At 40.3% G+C, this 24,485-nt stretch overlaps 1 protein-coding gene across 13 annotated transcripts in view; it reads right to left on the bottom strand.

Annotated features, from left to right (window-relative positions):
* The window catches only part of LOC148041066 (uncharacterized), a 179,939-nt gene extending 168,660 nt beyond the window's left edge, over nt 1-11,279 (bottom strand). For 7 of the 13 annotated variants that reach the window (XM_087676397.1, XM_087676406.1, XM_087676388.1 and 4 more), the window contains exon 1: nt 11,113-11,276. The gene's annotated coding sequence lies outside the window, so the exon portion shown is untranslated. Of the gene's footprint in view, nt 1-11,112 lie in introns of all 13 variants that reach the window. The other 6 variants (XR_015690653.1, XR_015690654.1, XM_087676424.1 and 3 more) reach the window with 3 other exon arrangements.
* Nucleotides 11,280-24,485: the final 13,206 nt, after the last annotated feature.

Genomic DNA, 24,485 nt, shown 5'->3' with positions numbered 1-24,485 from the left:
TAAACTGACAAGGCATGGGCCCACAGACATTCGAATGTACCAATACCAAGGACTCACTCATGCGTGGCCTACCAGACTTCTTATGCGTAGACCTAATTTGTCTGCCATAAAGACAATGCTCACATGAATCAAAACATACATAATCAAGGGGCGGTAAGTATTACAAACGAGAAAGCATTTTCATTCCCTTCAAAGACATATGGCCCAAACGGGCATACCAAAGAGATACATGTGGGATAGAACCCACAAACAAAACATGATCAAGGGAAGAAGCAGATACAATCAAGGAATAGAGGCTGCCAGCCTTAACACCTCTCGCAATCACAAGTCTGCCACGAGTGATCTTCCATGCAGAGCCTCCAAAAGATACATGATAACCTGCGTCATCAAGCTGTCCAGCTAACAGGAGACTGCATACCAAAGTAGATACATAACGTACATCCTGCATAACAAAACTACTGCCAAAAGAAAACTGCAACCTAACATCACTAATGCCCACAATATCAAGAGAATTGTCATCACCCAAGCGCACAGAACCCGAAACAGTATAGTATGAATGAAACCACTCTCGACAAGGTGTCACATGAAAGGACGCACCTGAGTCCAAGAGCCAACACTGTGCATACATAGAGTGTATCTTTGCCATCTACGAAGCACTAGAAGAAGCTGCAAGGATATAATCATCATCATCAACATCCTCAAGCTGTATAACATTGATCTCTTCAATTTTAACACTGGACTTTGCAGGCACTATGCTGCGATCAAAAGACTTATCCTGCACTTTGCTTTCTCCTTATCTTTGCGCCTTTCATTGGCGCAGTTCACGGCATTGTGACCTAATATGGCCCTTTTTCCCATAATGGTGATAAGTAACATCTGCATTCCTACCACGGGATTTGCTACGTGACTTCCCACGAGACTTGGACCAAGATTTCTGAGAATCCCGTCCACGGCCACGGCCACTGCCACTGCCATGCTTTCCATACCCATCATTCCTGTCTCTAATTGTCATAGCATGCCACACACGAGAGATCCAAATTCTTACGATTAACCTTTTCTTGCAGAAGAGCACTCTCAACATCAGATAATTTCAAAGTAGCAGTAAAGGCACATAATGCAGTGCGGAATATATCCCATGACTCATTAAGAGTACCAAGCAAGAAAAGAGGAGTGACATCCTCTGCAAAAGTGATGTTTTGCGAAGTCAAATTCTTAAGTATAGCATGGAACTGGCTCAAGTGAGCAGACATAGTCACATTCTCCTTCGTGCGCAGATCCATAAGCTACTTCAGCCAATACATCTGACTCGCTGGACTTTTCTTGTCATAGAGATTCTTGATTTTATCCTACAACTGTCATGCACTCTGTTCTTCCTCAAATACATTGTAATGAACCTGTTCTGTGAGAGAGAATACAATAGTGAACTTGCATAACTCATCAATCCCAAGCAATTCCTCATCTGGTATAGTTGCAGGCGGATGCCCGCTCAACCTCAATGGTTTGATCTGCGATTTCTGCACCAACACCTGTCAAATCTAGCTCTTCCAATAAGAGTAATTCGTACCATCAAGCTTAGTGATGTTGAAAATAACATGATCAATGGACGAACTCGCCATAATGCAAGCTGGAAGACTATAGATAATTCAAAACTGCTTGCTGTTTACCACAGAAAATGACCAAAAAATCACCAAAATCGAGAGAAAATGATGAGAAAAGTGTAACCAAAGCTACTACCCACCAAGTACTAGTGAAAATATATCATTTCAGAATATTTCAACATGAAAAATCCACGTCATTCCGGAGTTATATGCTTGCTGTAATAAATGACAACAAGGTACTGTGAGAAGGAATTGCTGACCAAATCACTGTACCAAGTTAAAAAATGACAACCAAGACATGACCAGCCATAAACGGGCATAAATCAACACCAAACAATCATCAAGACCCTGAGCAAACACCCGAACATGTCACCAAAGCATCCGTCAGTGAGTAAGCATACCCCCTAGACAATAGGGCAAAGTATATACATAACACTGGCAAGACCTGACACCAATAGGTACATGCTCACAAGAGTGCAAAGCCCAAGCTCAGGTCAAAAGCAACTCCAAGATATCAATGCATGAACCATGCAACATGTAAGTGTAAGAGATCCAAAAGTCTCCAAGTATCTACAAAATGCTCAAATAGCATAAACCTCCTGCTCAATCTCGGTCAAGCATACAAGATGCTCCCATTGGCTCAAAAGGCGGATAAACGAGCTCAACAGCTCAAGCAAACCAAGTCAAAGTACCAAAGACAGGTAACCAAGATAATGCCTCAATAGTATCCAAGGTCGTAATGGAAAATGCCAAGTTGTAACGGAAAAATCCAAGTCAATGTCCAATTGCTGAAGGAAATACTCAAATGAATATCGAGACGAGCTCAAACAACTGCCATCCACATCCAAAGCATAAAGCATTCACCAAGACATCATAACCCGTACTGGGTAGCCTAGGCATAAACCATGTCATAGATTAAATGTCAGCTGCAAAGAAGTGACAGTCAAATCCAAATCGAGCTCTAATCTCAACTCAAAAGCATTTTGGAGCATAAACAAGACATGTGGCATAGTTCAAATACATCATGACATCATACCGAGTAGCCGAGAGTACCCCGTGACTAATAGGCATAACCCAACTGTAGTATAAATAGCTTCAGCCCTGAAGTTTCCAGCAATATATAACCTCTGTAAACTTAGCAAATCAGTGCTGAATCCAAGCTCAAATCCATAGGAATACATTCCCGTATGTATAGGCACCAACCCAACATAATCGGGTATCAAATACGAAGACCTATAAGCATAAAATTAAAGTAATAGGTGGCTGGTCTATTTTGGACAAATCTAGGATTGTTCAAAACAGTCAATGGCTGAGCTAAATCAACTCCAAATGCGTCGTCTCACATAAGAGGCATAACATCCACAAGTGATCCGGTATCAATAGACATCAATAGAAGCATCACATAAGCCATAGGCATACACATGCATGCTGTCTCAGACCTGAAATCTGTTGCAGAATATTCTATCATCAGAATTTGGCAAATCCGACATCACCATCGCGTTCAGAGTGTATCAAAACCCCAACTTAGACTCTTACCTTACCTGAATCGGGTTCCAAATGCCCGAGATATGACAAAAAGAGTGATTTTTGGGCCAGATTTTGAAACAAGCACAAAAAAAACGTAAGCTTGCTGGGGGGGTCTGCTGTCCCACATGTCAACAATGGGGCCCAAAGGGGGCACAAATGGGGGCCAAAGAAGGCCTATACCAAGCCTCAACAAGCCTTGATAGGCTGAAAGCAAGACCCAGGTGAAGGAAGCTCCAAGAGGTGTGAGCTATGGCTGCCCACAACCTGTGAAAACCCTGTTTACCTAGACCTATGGACTGAGATAAATCTTTGAAATAATGAAGCAATACCTCAATATCAATACCCTGATGGTGCCTCAATAAACCAGGAAGAAGCTTGGAAAGCCGGGGAGTGACGGGAGCTCAAAAAAATGAGTTATGGCTACCGAGAAGGAGACCCAATGCGAGTGGAGAGTCGATGGGAAGTTGAGAATGCCACGAGTCAAGCTCAAGAGTCGAAAGCCGTGCTCTGATATCACTTGAAAGGTGAGAAGGATCGAAGCTTACACTCAAAGCTATGGCGGGAGAGCAAGAGCAAAAAAGAGAGAGAGAAGAAATGGAAACTCCAACAGTCACAATGTGTGACCGGGCCTTCCTTTATTCAAATTGTCACTAAAATAATAAAGAATAAAGTGACGGTGACGGGCGCCCGCCACATGCAGTATGCAATGGTGGTGACTATCAGTGTAGTAATACTTGGGCGGCTAGACAGAGGCGCCTTTACCCCCAACAAGCACTCCCAAAGGAAAACATAAAATCATTGAGTTAAAAGTTGATGCAACAATGGAAACATAAACATGTGGTATAATAAATTGTTGAATACAAGACCAAAGAGAAAGAAACACTAAATAACACAATACAAATGAGAACTCAAATGTATGCTTGAGAAATGGAATCCACATATCCAACACAAGACAGTCGCATATAACAGTGAGTCGTTGGCTATGGGTATCCGCACTGGTTCCTCTTTCCAATAGAAGATCTACAAGTGAGATGATGAGTGACTAAATGACTCAGGAGGAAGAGCCTCAAAAAATAGAACAAAAATATGTCCTTAAAATGATCAGGTCGGCCAACAATAAATGCTAAATATGATCAATATGAAGACCATAAAAAATGCCTAAAATAATGCCCAGCACTAAATTATGCACAAACTCACACATGAGCTGACATGTATGCTAATACCCTCTCTCAAATCATTGGTGATCTGATACAATACAATGGTACAATGAAAATGAATCATAAACCATACAACATAGAACCACCAAGTAGAACCATGGATACCCAAGCAATAAGTGTGCAAGCCACCACCAAGGGGCCTCGAAGAAAACCCGATGTCAATGTTAATCATACCAACACCTAAAAATAGAGATCATAGCATATCTCTGGGTTTGTCCCAATGTCTCTTAGTAACATACATAAACAGCCTGTCACAAAAGTCTCTGGAACATATGTGACCATGGATTCCCCGCCTTTGGCCAAACTACCAAAGTGTCGCCTCATGTGAGCTCATGACTAGGAACCAATCTCTTCCCTGTCAAACAACCCATCATGAACCTGGATGTCAATCCTAGCTCCAAGATTTGAACTTGTCAAACTTCAATCGATGCGTCAAGGAAGTCTCTCTCTAGATCTTGTGCATCTGTATAGATGTATAGATGAGACGCAGCTACCCCATCTATCCACCCTCTCACTCCCTCTTTGGCACTGGACAGTCGTGAGAGATGCCGTCATCACCACTACTAGTAAGTAGTAGAGAAAGGGGCCATCAATTCCTTCCCGCGAGTCGAAGAAGTTGATCCCTTCAATGCCTTGGCCTTCGATTTGGCCAAAGGATCGAAGTCTCAGTCAAAGACAGATGAGGACACATCGGAGAAGTCCGTATCCCACTTCGTCTTCTTCTCCTTTTGCATCCTGGAAGCCACTAACTCCTTACAGTCCTTCCGTAAATGACCTTTCTTCCCACAGTGATAACACTGAGTCTTCTTCTTCAAACCCCTCTCTGAAGCTGCAAAAGCCTCACTAGAACCTCCAGAAGATGACGAAAGCCACCCTTATAACTACAAAGATGCCTCATGTGCAAGTAGCATCGACGTCATACATGTAAAACTGACAAGAGCGAATGATGTCTGCACCCTCAAAGCATTTGCCGCTCCATCAAACATCGAAGGGAGTTTGGAGAGTACAAGTCCAATAAGATGAGCCTCTGGAAGGGCAAACTGCATTTGCCGAAGCTAGTCTTGGATCTGGATCACATGAAGGAGAAAATATTGAATAGTATCTTTAGCCTCAAATGTAATTTATTGGAGTTGTCTAGAAAGAGTGACTACCCTCATGGGGAAAGGTGCCGCGTATAGTGGCTGCAACTTCATCCATACTTCAAAATATATTTTGCAAGAGGTAACCGCCGATAGGACTTCTTTAGAAATACACCGAAGCAAGGCTGAAGAGGCATGTGCATCGTCCGAATCCCATGTAATCACCACTTCCTCATGATTATCTTCATCAAAATCATCCAATGTTGGAGTAGGATACTAAGAACGAGGAATAGCTCCACATACAACGTACCATAACTGCTCTGCACAAACCAAGCTTTTATCACAACACTCCATGTGAGATAGTCAGGTCCATGTAACTTATCATCACTAGAGGTACACGAAGGAGCCATCTGTAGAGGAGGAGAAGATAAGGAGAGAAAAGAAGGTATTTGGAGAGAAGCTGGTCAAAACAAAACAAAATCTACTGCGAAAAGTCGAAAAATCAGCCTGAAACTGCTTGAAATAGCAAAAATGGCTTAATGATACAATCGCCCAGCTAAGAGGAGATGCGAAGACACCAAAACGCAAGTTGGAACTAATATGCAAGCAATAGAGGTGCTGATGCAAGCCTTGCAAATGCTAACATCAGCAAAAACATAGAAAAAACATAATACAAATGAGAACTCAAATGTATGCTCGAGAAATGGAATCCATATATCCAGCACAAGACAATCATGTACAACAATGAGTCATTGGTTGTGGGCACTAGCATTGGCTCCTCTCCCCAACAAAAGATCCATAAGTGTGATAATGAGTGATTGACTAACTGAGGAGGAAGAGCCTAAATGAATAGAACAAAAATATGTTCTCAAAATGATCAAGTCGGCCAGCATTTAATACTGGTCAGCCAACAATAAATGCTAAATATGATCAATATGAAGACCATTAAAAATGCCCAAAATAATGCCAAGTCCTAGATCATGCACAAACTCACACAAGCTGACATATTTGCTAATACACTAGCAGATCTCCTGCTCGAAATACTACCAACCCAACCTACATCTGTGTAACCATGCAAATCCAATGGTATACTCGCACCATAGAATAAGGCATAGTCCAATGTGGATTTGACACAACGTAATGTGCACATCATTGCATCCAAATATGGCTTTGGTGGAAGCTGCATAAATTGACTCCAAATCAATTGTGTAGTTTAGGTCTAGCCTAGTGATCATCAAATAAATAAGGGTGCCCACAATCTTCCGATACATAGTGACATCCTTAATCAAGTCACCCTCATATGCACTAAGCTTAGTATTAACATCCAAAGGTATAGAAATAGACTTGCAATCAACCATACCATACTACTTCAACATATCCGACGCATACTATCTCTGTGACAACCATATACCCTCTGGAGTCCTCATTATCTCTATGCCGAGAAAATAGTGCAACTCTCCCCAATCCTTCATCTCAAATTCACTCTTGAGAAGACCCTTAGCATTGTCAACCTCTATCTCACTAACACCCACAATGATTAGATCATCCACATATATAGTAATGATCACAATACCTACATCAATCTCACGTACATAGAGTAAGTGATCAACTTGTGCTCTACAAAATCCAATGCTGACAAAATATTCTACAATCCTGTCATGCCATACCCTAAATGCTTGCTTCAGCCCATACAAGACCTTACGAAGCCTACATACATAATCTAGATGACTCTCATCCACATAACCGAATGGCTACTCCACATAAACTTCCTCTTCCACCTCCCCTTGCAAAAAGGCATTCTTAAAATCCATTTGATGCATGATCCAACTTTTCAATGGTCACTGCTATGATAGCCCTTATGACGGCCATTTTAGCCACTAGAGAAAGTCTCCTCATAATCAATACCATGAGTATGTGCATACTCTTTGCACAACCAGTCATACCTTATAGTGCTCAATAGATCCATCTGACTGGTTGTGCAAAGAGTATAAGGTATATTGCTCTTATACATCACGAGTGGATTGTGGATAATAGCACTTCCGCCACAAGACACCTACTACAAATGGTATATTGCTCATATACATCCAATGCATGGGCAAATTCTCATAGATGACAGCTCTTTGATCCCTATCAAAGGCAAACATGATAGGCATCTGATTCCAAATGGCAAGGTGGTGCCACATATCAAAAGTTCTCTATGTGTCCGGTTTGAGATATCATCTTTCCATGACCAAGGTTTGTGCTCTTGGTCATAGAATTGAGTATGATAATGACTTTCCGAGTTCTTGATGGAGCTTCTCGACAAGTTCTTTGTTCAAGTCATGAGAAAAATGGAGTCTACAAGATAAAACTTCATCAACCTTATACTTTCGTTTTTCTCCCTTCATAAACTCAGACGGATCTATGGCATGCTTAGTTTGGCCATGTCAACTACAAGCACCTTCAAAAGGCATCTCTTGGTTAGCTTATGCATGGATTGCCAAAGATTGGGGTGAGCCACCCGCCATGTATGTCTTGCATTCATGGAAAGCAAGATAGAGATGTGATTCCCAAGAAGGCTTCACATAGGGCTAAGAAGCCCTTGGAGCTTGTTTTAACAGACTTATGTGGACCAATGAGAAGGGAGTCCCCTAAGGGAAGTTTATACTTTATGCTAATTGTTGATGATTTTAGCAAGATGACTTGAGCATATTTCTTGGAGCTCTAAAGCGTTCTCGGACTTTAAGGATTGGTTGATCTTGAGGAGAACAGATCTAGTAGAAACTCAAGTCCCTGCGTTTTGACAAAGAAAGGAAGTTTGTCTCCAATGAACTAGCCAAGTTTTGTGCTAATCGTAGCATTCACCAAGAGTTTGTCAATATGAACACACCTCAAGAAAATGGCATATTGGATCAAAAGAATCGCAGTGTAACTAAGATGGTGCGGACTATAATGAAGCATCGACAAACACTACAATGTCTATAGGCCAAAGCAATGGCCACCACCGTTCAAACTTCACATGCTTAATCAATCTCCTACATAGTCCGTGGTTAATATGACATCTTTTAAGGGTTACTTTGGTCAAAAACCAAATGTATCGTATTTCAAGGTGTTCAGTGCTTATGCTCATATCCTAAAGAAACAAAGGGATAAGTTTGAGTCAACTTCCAAAAGACAAGTGTTCATGGATTATAACTCGCAGTTACACATGGATATATACTTCATGATCCTGTTTTACAAGAGGAATACACGAGTCGAGATGTCCAATTCATGGAGTTTCCAACTACAGAGGGGGGTACTAAGCATTCCATACTTAGAGATCCGAGTAATAGTTGGACACCTAAGCCAATGCCCTTGGAGCCTATGGCTTTTGAGGCTCCACCATCGGTGGAGGAAAAGATTGCTTCACCACTGGATTCACCTGTTGACTCAGCACCAGTGAATATTCTAGAGACTTCATCAAAGGCACAACGACAAGGGAGCACTAATTTCCTTCTCATTGGACACATGATCCACTCTATGATGTACAGATTGAGGGAGTTCCTAAGAAGTGGCACCCACAAGATGGCCCATGGTGATCTCAAAGGAACCAAACGCATTCCACCAAGCTTGTTTGTTCTACCTGTTGTTTGATGTCGCGTGCCATACAAGATAGGAAGCCCATCTCTGTAAAGAAGGCTTTGTAGTCATAACATTGAAACAAGGCTATGGAACAACTGGTAGAGTGGAAGGAGCAATCACGACATGCTCATGCTTGATCCCAAGACATGGGTCCAATACCAACCAAATAGCATAGGTATACCTAAAACTCGGCCTCAAGAGATGGCTACTATCGCCTATGCTTGTCAACAATGCAAAGGCACAACCATCAAAGTAGTACTCCTCCTAACACAAAAAAAAAGGGCTAGATGAGTGGTAAGTGATGCAAACTGATAAAAACACCTCAACTAAAAGAAAGAAAGACTAATACCATGATAAGTAAAAATGATACCCAATATCCAATCTCAAAAGTGAAGACACTATCTCCATCTCTATGCTAATCAAGGATATACAAGCGTTCGGCTATCAAGAGCTAGTATCTTATAGACTTGCTTGTAGAGGAGACTTGTCACTTAGGTCTACAAGTCTTGAATTCACATAAGTAACTAGAGATTCAAGAGTATTTCCATCCCACTAATTGACAAAGTGAAAAATTCAACAAAACAATAGCCAAGGCCAAGGCAAGCAAATTACATGAGGACCAACATTCTTACCATGGCTAATCTAATGCATGGAGTGTGGCTTCACTCACATGCATCAAGATTTTCCTAAATGCAAGGTATCTAGTAGTATTCCACCTAAGTCTTCAAGTCCTAATATCCAAAGGGTCAAAGCCACAAATACTGATCCCAAAGACAAATAACTAATCTTGCCATTCTATCTTAGGGCTAGAATCACCACAAAAATAGTGCACATCATTTAAGTTCTCATTGATCAACCAGGCGAGAATTGTAAAACCAAACCTTTGGCCCAATTAGGATCGGGAGATGTCTATGATGTTAGTCTAGAACTTAAACACAAAAAACATGTAAGTAGAACCAATATACTAGCTGTGTCATATTGAGATACTTTTGGTAACTATCAAAAATAGAAAAAAATGAAACTGAGTGTGTGTGTGTGTGTGTAAAGAAAGACAAATAAAAGGATGTCAAAGCAGGGCTTAGCCTATTATTGCCAAGGCAATAATAATAAACTAGGTAGCCTACATGCTAATGTAGCCTAAAGATTTGGCAAAGATAGCCTAAGAAAAGACAAGTCTAACTTTCAGACTAGCTAAAGAATGATAGTCTGACTAGCCTATGTATGAGTCCTGTGGTGGGTAACCCAAGAATCCTAAAGATCTAGCCTAATGAGCAATAATGACCAAACCAATCAAATAGGCCATAAGGCACTAATGGAGGAGAAGATCTAGAATCTACCACATTAACAGTTAGCCATTGATAAACAAAGATGCTAGGGGGTGGAGGGACTGTGCTACCTCCTTAAGAAGACTCCCTCTCAACCTCCATGGAGTAGCACTATCACCACTGGAGGAGGCTGAGGTTGGTTATGGTATGGTTCATGAGTTCAACTTTGGTGTGGATAGAATACCCGTAGCTGTGCATGGTTTGATTGTGATCTAAGAAATTTGGCCTTCAAGGGACACTAGTCGACATGGCCGAGTTTGTGGCAAAACAAAAAGTACTAGAGAGAATGACTCATCACCCCGATCATGTCTCAATCTTTTGACAATTTATCCAAACCTAGGTAGGGTTCAAAGGAAAAAATGGACCTCATGATCCAGTTCAACGCAGTATTGGCAATGATGTGCCAAGATATCATGTCTATCTCAAGTGTATCTCTTGTAATGCCCTTGAGCCACATGTATACCATAGTTGATTGATGCTGTATGTGAACATGACAGATAAGCTAGCAAATGCCATGGTGTCACGGCCAGCTCTTCAATACGAGACATATTCATCAGACTGTTTTAAACAAATCTCTGTGTTTATGTCACATGTATACCATAGTTGATTGATGCTGTATGTGAACATGACAGATAAGCTAGCAAATGCCATGGTGTCACGGCCAGCTCTTCAATACGAGACATATTCATCAGACTGTTTTAAACAAATCTCTGTGTTTATGTGCGGTGATGGCACCAGTGAAGCCTTGGCAACATTCTACCCTTACCTATTTCTTAACGTTTGGTCTAAACACAGGCGAGAAGAACCATGCATGGATTGTTTGGAGTCCTCTGAGCTTGCAAGTCGACGGTTGCAACTTCTCTCAGGATAGTTTGCCCCCCTGCAGAAAACGAGAGCGCGCTCGCCCCCCCCCAAACACACACACACACACTCTCTCTCTCTCTCTCCAGCCCCACAGGAAGTAATGAAGCCCGCTTCAAAATTCTTAAAGCTTGATCCTTCGCCTTCTTGGGAGCGCTTAAATTTGAACGAGCCCACATCTTCACAAAAAAGCCAAGGTTTAAAGTTTAATTAATTGTTTAAAAATTTCAAATGAAAAACCTTCCAAATTCAAAGAAATTTTTCCAAAAACCCTGAAACTTTATACAATTTTTACCATATATGTGTAATTAAATTCAAAAAATCTCTCCAAAGTTTTGAAACTTGAAGGTTTTTGTATCCTCCCACCAAAATTGTTTTTCTCTTAAACATTCGTCATGCTTGTTTTTGGCTAATTTTCAAGCAAAACAAGTAAAATCTTTTCCATCTATTAAACTCTATGTTTTGTTAAAGATGTCCTCTCTTCTTTTGTATTGTGTATAACATACTTAAAGTTATCAAAAAAAGAAGAATATATATTTCATAAACCTTAGTTGTCGCATGAAATATCGAGGCATTTCAATAGATCCAAACATTGCACTTTGGATTCAAGTGATTTGGTGTTTGGGATTGCTGTAGAGTCCTTCGACAAATGAATTATCCCTTTTGTAAGCAAGCTTTCTTCTCTATGAAAATCTTCCATGGAAAATGAAGAAAATAGAAAATTAAAAGGGGCTTCATATTTATGAGTCATCCCTCGAGAAGAAAATGATATTTCCATGTTGGTATAGAACTCCATAAGGCACATACGTGTATAACAAAGGGTGGCTACATTGCAAAAGGACAAGCTTGAACATCTACAACAATCTTTTTTATCTAGAGGGCAATACATTTTTCATGTAAAAGGCCCCATAGCTACTTCAATGTTCATTTTCTATCTGGTATATCATCAAATGCTTATGACCTTCCTTATAATATTAGAGTTGCTCAAATGCCCGCCTCTTGGTCATCTCTCCTTATGTCAAGTGTTTGGCATTGTAAGTTCCCCAAATAAGAAGAAGTTATGATGGGCATTGGATGTTGCCTACCTTTGTACCCATATTTTGATAGAAATGGAAATCAAGATAAACAACACAACCGAAAGAATAGTAGATGAGATCAAGGGCTAATAAGTCTTCTTCTTCTTCTTCTTCTTCACTCTCTTTTCTCTTCTCTTCCGCATGCATGCATAGTCGGAGATACAAACGTAGATAATATCTCTTGTTGACTTTTCCATAAAGTACCTTCACACACACTCCTACTTTATGTTCCTCTCATACATATGATTATAGACTTAGGCTAATATAACTTTATCAACGCTCCCGCTCTAGCTCAAAATGAGCTTGCATATGTAATACTCCAAGTGCACTCCTAAAGTACTCAAACTTATCTTTACCTAATACTTTGGTAAAGATATCGACAACTTGGTCACTGGTTTTGACATGGACCAAGTCAGTCTCATCATCTAGTACCTTCTCTTTGATAAAGTGATAGTGCACTTCTCTATGCTTCATGTTTATTGGTATGCTTTGGTAAAGATATTAGCAACTTTGTGATTGGTTTTCACATGGACCAATCAATCTCGTCATCCAATACCTTCTCTCTAATAAAGCGATAATGCACTTTTGTATGCTTCATCCTTGCATGGTAAATTGTGTGCTGACCAACATGTTGTTGCTTATGTTATCAGCATACAATACCACACTTCCATCAATCTCTAGCCCCAGGTCATATGAGAGAAGTCTCAACCATGTTTCTTCAGATGTGGCAAGTGCTATGCCACGGTACTCTGCCTCCTACTAGGCAATGCAATGGTAGGTCATTTCTTATTGCTCCAACTAACCATGCTTGTCCTGAATGAAAAAGCATATTTGCTAGTGTTTATCAACCCAATTTGCATCCGTATACCCAAACAAAGTAAGTGTAGAATCCTTTCCATAGTGAAGTCCATATCCCAATGTAGCCTTCCTCATCTATGTCAAATTCAAGCAGGCTCCTTGCTTATTCTCCATAAGCTAACCTTATGCTTTTGGCCATAAGCAAGCCCTATGGTCAAGCAAGCCTTGTGCTTCCATGACTAATACATGACCAAAATTTCTTATTGAAACCAATCGATACCCATTTTTAAAACTTTGTTTTTAATCTTCAACGGTTGTCCAACCACCCGTTTTTGGGCTATGAAGGTCCCTAATTTGACAAAAACGAGATTATTCTTAGATTTAGAGGTGTATCTTGTAGACTATCTTGAATCGTAGCCCATTCGATGCTCCAAAAATAAAATTCCAAACTCCTTTGTAAGCTTCAACATGATCTTCAAGCTCCCAATTCTGACTCCAACTCCAAGCTCCCAATCTAGTGCCAAATGACAGTAATGGGAATCAATATAGACAATACAATGAAAGAATGACAAGAAAATTTGATGGCTCAATAGTCTTATTTGCCTTCTTCATTCTCTTCTCATCTTTCCATGTTGTTCCTATGACTCATTGGCTAACTTAGCAGGCCGTCCAATTTGTGAAGTGATAGTGCCTTCTTTTGTGTCCTTCCTCTTCTCAACTTAGTCACCTCATTTTGACTATTGAGGAGTGTTGCTAGGAGTTGTTGAATCTCATTATCAATGACTACTAAAGGAGATTCCTCTACTCCTTTTTCTTGTGCTCAATAAAACTTTCCTCTTTTCTTACTCTACCTTATTCTACCTCCACCCATTGTGCCAATAAATCCTTTGTTATCTCATGTCTTTCTCAAAGGAAAACCATTGGGTATCTTCTATTGAGAAATCAAATGATGTATGCCTAGAAGAGGCTTTGTATAAGAGAGATGACAAAAGTTGTATGCTCCATAAGCTCAAGGAAGAGATGTCCAAAATCCCATAAGCACAGAGAAGAAAAGCGGTACTATCCATAAAGCTATAAAAGCATGTACTTGACACTCATTTTTATATATGGTACAATCAATTTGAGTCACTCAAGATTGTGTTTACGAGTCCAAGCTAATCTATATTGGAACCTAATTCACTTAAGTTACAATTCCTCATTTTGATAATGTATCGTGTGTTTGACCTACGCCCACCATAGCTGATCTAGTTCTAGGTCCGTGTTTTCCAACATGGTATCAGAGCCATGGCTGAGCTAGGTACCTAGTGGGCATAGTCTTTCACCATTTCCTTCTCATTTTTTTCTCCGTGTACAAGCCATTCAAGATTCATTATTGTATACGAGGTGCTATGTAGGAGAGGTGAAGAAGCTTAAGGATGTGTTGCAGTGCTGTTCAAGAATATCTGTTTAGAGTTCACATTGAAGGCTAGCTTCTATTCGAAAACAAAGAATAGCCACAAAGGAAGAGGAAACTAGATAGAGACAGAGAAAAGAAAGGTGTGTGATTGCAACATCATCCAAAAGGATGTCAAACTCCTTGGATCTTCGGAGAAGGCCCTCTCTCACAAGTGCAGACACATATGGTCGTTCTGTAAGAAGTTGATCAGCATTGAACTGTTCAACAACAGATTTCAACACCTCGTTTCCAATTGAAGGAAGTATCTTCTCATTGTACTCTACACCAAGGCCCTTAAATATATCCGGAAGTTTGTCAACATCAGGCCTGTAAAGAACACGGAGGGTAAGATTCACCATTTGCAAGTCATTGGTTCCAGTGAGACTGAGGAGACCGAGCGAGTACTCTAATGGCTGACACAGAAGTCCTTCCTGACGAGAGTGCCAAAAGACCCCAGGAAGTCAACGGAGATGAGTCAGCAGCAGCGAATGGCGACGGTGGCCAGGCCGCAAAGAAACTGCGTCTGGACTGCGAGGATGATAATTCTGTGATCGCCCCCACAGAGGGAGCAATTGAAAGCCATAGGCAGAAAGACCCCGTAGAACAGAATGGTCAAGTGGTGGAACTAGATGCACACAAAGATCAAGGCCCTGCTGAAAAAGAGAAGCACGAGAAAGGAGGTGATCACTCAGCTAATGCAGTAGAACAAGACAACGCATCTACTTGCTCCAGCAAATCAAGAGAATGAGAAAGAAGCTGATGCGGCAGACGAAGTCATGGCTCCTGCGCAGGAAGGCATGAAGAAGTCGTCACAGGAGCAATATATTTCTTTTAACCTCTCTTATCCTTCTAAATACCTTAAGATTTTTTTTTTAAAATTAACCGTATGATTAAATCAAACCTATTCACACCCTCTCCAAACCTTATTGACATTAAGGTACTCTACCATCTCTTTTGCCATCAAGTGTCTTTTGACACTAGCATTGTGTGCTTCTCAATTTCTCTGAAGCATATTTTGTAATTGAGATTAGACACTGCTATTAGGTAAGACCTTCCCATATCCCAAAATCGAAATGATTTGCTTATACCATGCCATGTCAAGCCATGTGCTCCAAATCCGAGAGAGATCCAAAGAGAAATATGTTCATCTTGTATGCCAAAAACATTGCAACATCCATTCTAAGCCAAAGGCCAATCCTATGTATGGCAAAGAAAGCTTGTCAAGAGAAAGCCATGTACCTATAAAGCACAAAGATCATGTCAAGAAGACTAGAGAAAAAAGCATGTATCACGCATCAACAAAAGGGATAAAGAGCACCATGAAGACCAAAATGCCAGAAGCTCAAACATTGGAGCAAAAGACCAAGAAGAAGATCAAAGAATGCCAAAGAAGCATGAAGGAAATGAAGAAGATAAAATACTCCGTTGCTACAAACTAACAAAATGTTTTGCAAAAATTTCCCATAGTGGATGTAAAAACCCTACCAAGATGTAAAGTTTCAAGCCTTAACTTGACTAGGCTGCCAAAGAGCTAGTCTCTTGGTCCATGTTTGCATGCAGATGGGGCAAAAGCCAGCAAGGGTAGAGACTCATCATTTGAGGGGGGGTATTGAGAAATCAAATGATGTATGCCTAGAAGAGGGTTTGTATAAGAGAGATGACAAAAGTTGTATGCTCCATAAGCTCAAGGAAGAGATGTCCAAAATCCCATAAACACAGAGAAGAAAAGCGGTACTATCCATAAAGCTATAAAAGCATGTACTTGATACTCATTTTTATATATGGTACAATCAATTTGAGTCACTCAAGATTGTGTTTACGAGTCCAAGCTAATCTATATTGGAACCTAATTCACTTGAGTTACAATTCCTCATTTTGATAATGTATCATGTGTTTGACTTGCGTCCACCATAGCTGATCTAGTTCTAGGTCCGTGTTTTCCAACATCTTTATACTCTAGTGTAGCACAAAACTGATTTCATGCACACATAGTTGGAGATATTGAGTGGAAAACAATTAATGAAGGTGACTGGAATATAATTATATCAAATTATAAGTTATTGAGGGACCCTACACTAGATTCTAAAGCATTAACCCCAGCTTGAGGCTCCTAGGGGGACCATTGGTCCCTTTGTGGATACAATAGAGAATGTCCTCTTTACTACAAAGTGTCATATAGGTGAATGGTGATTGACAAGTTGGTGAATTTGCATGGGCAATAAAGTCAAGTTCGACCACCCATGTGCTTATGATTGGTTGACCTTCAACATCATTAATAGATAGGTAATGCTACGATCCAACACATCAATTATTAAGCACTCCAATATTCTATAATCATTGTCCATCATCAAAGCTTATGATAATGTGTGTGTGTGTGTGTGTGTGTGTGTGTGTGTGTTAGATTATTGTCAATAATGCACTAAGGAAATCTTTCTAGTCCAAAGAACTAACTTGCCTGAAGTGCCCTTATGCAAGCCAGTATAAGCAAGATCATATAGCTTGGGATAAGCTAGTGAATAAATACTAGATATACTCCACCTTAGCATGCAACATATTTTCATTGTCTTACATAATGAGATCTTTTGCTTATTGCATATATATATTCTCATCTAAGATGCCATTCAACATGCAACTTTAACATCCATTTGGTAGATGTTTCAAATCTTCATAGTAGCCATAGATATAACAGTTCTAAGTGTAGTTTTTTTTGCTATATTGAAGCAAAAGTTTTCTCATAATCTATTCCATATTGCTAGAATAGCCTTTGGCTCGAGCGTTGGTCAATGGTGCCATCTGGATTGTACTTTAGATTGTAGATCCATTTTCATACAATTGTATCCTTTCCTCTACATATCCACAAGTTTACATATGTTATTCTTCATGAGAGCTAGACACTCTTCATCTAATACATCACACCACTTTTTCTTACTATTGCATCTTCATGGAAAAGAGGCTACTCTTCCTACACAATAAAGATCCTCAAGGCAAAGTTAGATTGTTCAAATCATTTGTCTGAATTATTGGTATCTAAAAGCCTATTATGAGGCCTATATTTCCTTCGGACGTCCTCAAAGTGGGTGTTTGGGTTGACTCTTTATCACGATCTTTACCACAATCACGCAATAGTAGAAATTTTGTGATCCCAACCTACATGGAGTCTTCATTGAGCAAGATATTAGCCCGAGAATTTGGCTACCATCACCTTGAGGGATTAATGAGAAAGGATGATACAATTAAGCTCGAAGGGTGCATTCCTCTAGGAAACCTCTCACAATTCACTCAGCGAACCTCAAGAACAACAAAAAGTGGTTTGATGCTAGAACTAGGAGAGGGTCTCTACTTCCATGCCTTGGCTCATCCACCAACCACCCAATGAGGCATAGGCTTGATCCAAGCACGCATCTCTCCACGAATCACCTCCATGCTTGTTTCTCCAAGTGAATTGATGGTGAGCATTACCTTTAGAAAGAGTAGCAACATCCATAAGTTCTAGTTAACTTTGGAAAGTATGCTAGGTGTTTAATTCTGACACTTTTAATAGATCTCCCCCACAATGTTATCTGTCCTACTCAATTACCATATTCTAGTCACCAATAAACAGGGTCTCCTCCATGTTTATCATTTCAACTAGATGCAACTATAAATCTACTCTCTCATTACTATAATTAGGGGTATAGACACTAACAATGGACATATCCAAACCATTATAATATACATAAATCCAACAAATTATCATGCACTATTAATAACTATAGTTTATATTTAAGGAGTAAATTCAAAACATGATAATATTTGCATCACCTCTATTTGGGACATCAATAAAGTAGTCATACCCACCATACAATGTCAAATCATGATGAGGGTCACATTCGACCTTCATCAAACATAGAATGTATGGTTTGAATGTCTTACATAGAGATCTAGTAGAGTCTTTTGTTGAGATGTCAAGCTCAACACATACGGACATTGATGATGGACTGCCTCGCTAAATGAGTCCGCACATCTACACTTAGCACGTTGGTGGTCATTATGATACTCACATGGCCACTGACTTATCACTTATTATATTTAGTTTATTACACCTACCTACAGCTGGCAAAGATATAGCGCCAGTCGATTAGTGTAGTCGGTTATGCACTGTTTAACTTAGTAGGCCACTTTCCTTTATGTTGTATCTTATTTATACTTTGTGTATATTGTATAGTGTGTGGAAAAAGAAGAAAAAACCATCAAGAAAACGTTTTGGCCTCCATCTCTCTTCTTGTGTTCTTGAGAGAGCTTCCTCTTGTGTATACGGTGTGTGTTTGGCAAAGCAACTCAAGCAAATCCCCCCCCCCCCCCCCCCAATGCGATTCTTGACATGGTATCAAAGCCACACCACTGAGAGAGGCTGAAGTGAAGGAGAAGAAGCAAAGTTCGAGCAAGCAAGCAACGGGTAAGAAGCTCTCCCATTCTTCCACTCTCTCTCTTGGATAGTGCCTGTGGAGGCACTAGAAGCAGGGTCGAGCAAAAATCTCAGATTGCTGTGAGATTTGGTGTGTGAGCAGATCACTGTATATTCTATAGATTAACCCTTTAGGGCTTTTCCGCAGTTATTTTGGGCATCTGAGACCGTTTCAAGCCCTATTTTAGAGCCGCAAGGTTGCGGACATCAGCTTCAGGATACACTGTGATTTCGGCTGTATTGATCGAAAGTGGGGTGCACAGGTTACAGATTGCGAATCTGTAATTTTTGAGGTGTTTGCAGGAAACAAACGTAAGGTTTATCTGCAAACAAGTTGCAGATTACATGTACTATTGAGCAATCAGTGAAAAAGATTGCTTGATGTATTGTTGTGCACATGTTGTGAAAGATTGCAGAAGACTAGCTTGTTGTGTTGTATCCTTGTTTGTGATGATGATAGAGAACAGTGGAAATCCCATTATTGAGAAGCTCGACAAGAACAACTACCCTTCATGGAAGTTCCGTGTGACGAACTTCCTTATTAGAAAGGGCCTTTATGAGTTTGTCTCAGGTGAAGAAAAGGAGCCAGAGCTAGGTATCCCTTCGACTGCAGATGAGTTAAAAGCATGGAAAGAGTGGAATGCGAAAAACAAAAAGGTGATGTATTGGCTATCTGCAGTCATTGATAATACTATGCTGAGACATATCAGGAATGTAGAAACTTCACATGCAGCTTGGATAATTTTTGAGAGCATGTTTTCAGTAAATACAAAGGCACGAAAGATTCAACTCAAGCAAGAGTTGAATGTCGTGAAGAAAGGGAAAATGTCTGTCAATGAGTATGTGTTGAAGGTGAGGAGCATTGCAGATGCCTTAGCAACGATTGATGCAATGCTGATTTTGATAAGCTGATCTCTCTCATGATTACTAAAGAGATCAATATGCAGGGTGGTTCGTTTGAAAGAAATGGTGAACAGGTCCAAGCATTTTACTCGAGTTCAGGAAGGGGACGTGGAAGATCCTCTTCGAGAGGCTGTGGTATGGGATGTACTGGCGATAACCAGCGAAACAGGTTCAATCAACAGTTTGGTGAAATGCTGGTTTCTGAAGGTAGAGGAAACTTTAGAGGTAGGGGGAGCTCTAGAGAAAGAGGTGGATGGCAAAATAGAGGTTCTGGAAATTCTGGTATTGTTTGCCATTATTGTGGAAAAACATGCTATATTGCAACCCATTGCTATGCAAAGAAGGATGACATTCGCAGTGGTAAATTGCAGCAAGGAAACTATGTATCGTCTTCACGATAGAATGAAGACAAAAATGAGCGTCTGTTTGTTATGCAGCATATGATGAATGCAGTTACAGGAAAGGGGACACATGATGATGTATGGTATATCGATTTAGGTGCATCTAATCATATGACCAGTCATGTTGAATGGTTTGGAGAGATGCAAGACTTACAAAACCGAGGTTATGTGCAGACAGGTGATGATTCATGCCACCCAATTTCACATATTGGAAAGGTTTCCTTGTCCTTGTATGATGGCTAGACAAAGAGTCTGACAGATGTATTACATGTGCCATCAATTACAAAGAATCTAGTATCTGTTGGCCAAATGGTAGAGCAGGGATTGCATGTCCAATTCAATGCAAAAGTTTGTTTTGTAGAAGACTTTAATTATAAGTACAGGTTAGTTGCAAAAGGAAGTAGAGTTGGCTGAATGTTTGCTTTAGATGCTGGAATTCCTGCAATGGATGCTGTTATGTATGCTAAAGGAAAAGGAGTAGTTGCAGATATTGAAATATGGCAGAAATGTATTGGACATGCAAATGTGCAAAGGCTGAAATTAATGCAGTCCAGAGGATTGGTTACAGGGTTGCCTTCTTTTAGAGTTGCAGAATTGCATAAAGTTTGTGAAGCATGCCAGTTTGGTAAGCAAGCGAGACAACCCTTCTTGCATGATAGAGAAGTGAGCAGAAATATACTTGATGTAGTACATACAGATGTTTGGAGGCCTACACAAAATGTATCTCTTGGTGGGAGCAAATACTTTGTCACATTTATTGACGACTGTTCAAGAAAGTTATGGGTATACTTCATGAAGGAAAAAAGTGATGTGTTTGAGCACTTAAAATCTTTTATAGAAATATGCTTAAAAGTAAAGTGCTTGAGATCAGATGGAGGGGGAGAGTACCTCTCTAATGAGTTCAGTGGCTTCTTGAGGACTCACAGGATAAAGAGGCAATTTACTTGCAGGTATATCCCACAGTAAAATGGTGTTGCAGAAAGAAAAAACAGGCATATTGCAGAAGTTGCACAGGCATTAATGGCTGAAAAGAATATGCCTAAACATTTTTGGTTTGAGGTTGTCCATACTGCTATTTACATTATGAACATAACTCTCACAGCTACAGTTCATGGGATGACTCTTGAAGAATGCTTTACTAGCAAGAAGTATGATATATCGCACTTGAAGGTATTTGGCTATGTTGCATACGTTCATGTGCCAGATGAGCTACGAAAGAAGCTTGATCCAAAGGCAGAAAAATATTTTTTTATTGGATACTCTTTAGAGCAGAAAGGATATCGTTGTTATAACCCTATCATAGGTGAGTTCAGAGTGAGCAGGGATGTTATCTTTGATGAGATGGAAAGTTGGTATACACCTGCTCTGGTGATGTTTTGGATGATGATAATGATCAGGACAGCTATGTGCAGAAAGGTAAATAAGAATCATGAAGTCTTAGTGGACTAGAAACATTATCTGGTACTACACCTATAGTGAGCCCTTGGTCTGGGAGACTAAGGAGTAGCCCCACATCTTCAGGTGGATCTATAAGTGTTGTAGGGAAGGACAAAGGAAAGAAGAAAGTGTTGGATGGTAATGATGCATCTACCAGTCGTTTGGGATTGGATGGAGATTCTAGTCGCTGGGAGAGCTTGGATGATGAGCTTGGTATTCCTTCAGTCAGGACACCAGGTGTACAGAGATCTCATAGTAATGTAAAGGCTTCATTGAGTGATCCAGTGGTACGCAGATCTAGCAGGGTCAGATACCCTGTTAAAAGATTTGGTTTTGAAGATTATGCAGCTCACCATTATGCTTATATGGTGAAACTAGTTGAGGATGTTGAGCCCACTTATTTTGAGGATGATGTTGGTCATGCTCATTGGGATGCAGCAATGGATGAGGAGATGGCTGCATTAGAAGCCAATAAGACTTGGGATTTGATACCTTTACCTAAGGGTAAGAAAGCTATTGATTGTAAGTCGGTTTACAAAGTCAAGCATAATGCAGACGGTTCAGTTAGCAGGTATAAGGCTAGACTGGTTGCAAAAGGCTATGCTCAAATATATGGCATAGATTATGACGAGACATTCAGTCCAGTTGCTAGGATGGCAACTGTTAGGTGTGTGATTGCCTTGGCAATAGCCAAAGGTTGGAGTTTGCAGCAAATGGATATTAAGAATGCCTTCTTGCATGGTGAAATTCAAGAAGAAGTGTATATGGAGCATCCAGCAGGTTATGAGGATTTAGTGCATCCCACATATGTGTGCAGGTTAAAGAAGGCGCTCTATGGGCTGAAGCAAGCGCCTAGAGCATGGTCTGACAAGATTGGAGAGTATCTTGTCAATATTGGATTTTGTATTTCTGATGTTGATCACTCACTTTATGTGAGAAAGGGAGATGCAGGTTTGGTCATCATAGTCATCTATGTGGATGACTTGATTATTACAGGTGACAGTGACACTAGGATTGTTGAAGTTAAGGACTTCTTGAAGAAGAAGTTTGAGATGAAAGATTTGGGTGAGCTGAGATACTTTCTTGGTATTGAGGTGATCAGATGTGATGATGGTATATGGCTATCCCAAAGGCAGTATGGCTTGGATATGTTATCCAAGTATGGTATGACAGCATGTAAGCCTCTTTATGTACCATTGGAGCAAAATGTGAAGCTGAGTGCTGATGTTGGGGATGAGATAGAAAACCCTACTATGTTCAGGAGGATAGTGGGGAGTTTGATTTACATGACTATCACAAGGCCAGACTTGAGCTACGCTATTGGCCTTTTTAGTCAGTTTGTGCAGATGCCTAGAAAGCCTCATTTGGATGTAATTAGACGTATATTGAGGTATGTGAAGTCCACTTTACATTATGGACTTTTTTATGAGGCAGGTAAGGATGTACAGGTCTTTGGATACGGAGATGCAGATTGGGCATGTCAGATAGAAGATCTACAAGTGGATTCATGTTTTCTCTTAGTAGTGCAACAGTTACATGGAGCAGCAAAAAGCAACCTACAGTTGCTTTATTGAGTACAGAGGCTGAGTGAGGTGCTACTATGGTAGCATGTGAGATGGTATGGTTGCAAAAGTTATTAGGTGATTTGGATGTGTAGGGAGATGGTCCAATTGTCATTCATTGTGACAACATGAGCAGCATACAGCTAGCTAGGAATCCAGTGTTCCATGCTAGGACAAAACACATTGAGGTGCACTACCACTTTGTGAGAGAGAAGGTACTTGCAAGAGAGATTGACTTGGTATATGTCAGCACACAGGACCAAATAGCTGACATTTTCACAAGGGCATTGGGTGCAGAGAAGCTTCAAAAGTTCTGAAGCTTACTTGGAGTTGTAGAGATAGAGTTGAGCTTGAGGGGGAGTGTTGAGATGGCAAGCTCAACATGTGCGGACATTGATGATGGACTGCCTCGCTAGATGAGTCCGCACGTCTACACTTAGCACGTTGGTGGTCATTATGATACTCACATGGCCACTGACTTATCACTTATTATATTTAGTTTGTTACACCTACCTACATCTGGCAAAGACAACGCTAGTTGATTAGTATAGTCGGTTATGCACTGCTTGACTTAGTAGGCCACTTTCCTTTATGTTGTATCTTATCTATACTTTGTGTATATTGTATAGTGTGTGGAAGAAGAAGAAAAAACCAGCAAGGAAACATTTTGGCCTCCATCTCTCTTCTTGTGTTCTTGAGTGAGCTTCCTCTTGTGTATACAGTGTGTGTTTGGCGCAGCAGCTCAAGCAAATCCCCCACCACGCGATTCTTGACATCTTTTCTCTCAATGGAGAGTAAGCCTCTCACATTCCATGAACAACAGCTGATCTTGCAAATGATAGAATGAAGAGCTTGAACCTAGAGCCTTCAATGGGACATACAAGTTTGCAAACACTATAGACCTCATGGACAACTTCTTGAGGGAGACTTTTGACCTAACAAGCTTGTAGTAGGGTGGGCATTTCCATCTCTTTGTTACATAGATTATCTATTTATGCTTAGTTAAGAATATTTAGCATTGTTGTTTATTACTTACATACTTAATCCACCTTGGACTTATACGATTGATTATGCTTTGGGGCACTTAATGGATTCTTGGGGGGTATTGTTTTCTTTTTCTTTTCCTTTCCCTTTCTCAAGGCATTCTCTAGCAAAGTGTCCAACTTGATGACATAGGTGCATGCATCAAGGAAGGGGAAAACTTTACTTCAAAAAGTAACTC

The sequence above is a fragment of the Lygodium microphyllum genome, chromosome 1 (assembly GCF_053477565.2).
Source record: "Lygodium microphyllum isolate KBCC chromosome 1, Lygodium_microphyllum_v1.1.10, whole genome shotgun sequence".
Taxonomy (NCBI): domain Eukaryota; kingdom Viridiplantae; phylum Streptophyta; class Polypodiopsida; order Schizaeales; family Lygodiaceae; genus Lygodium; species Lygodium microphyllum.
Note: the sequence above shows the minus strand (reverse complement) of the source record. Positions and strands in the feature narration are given on the sequence as shown.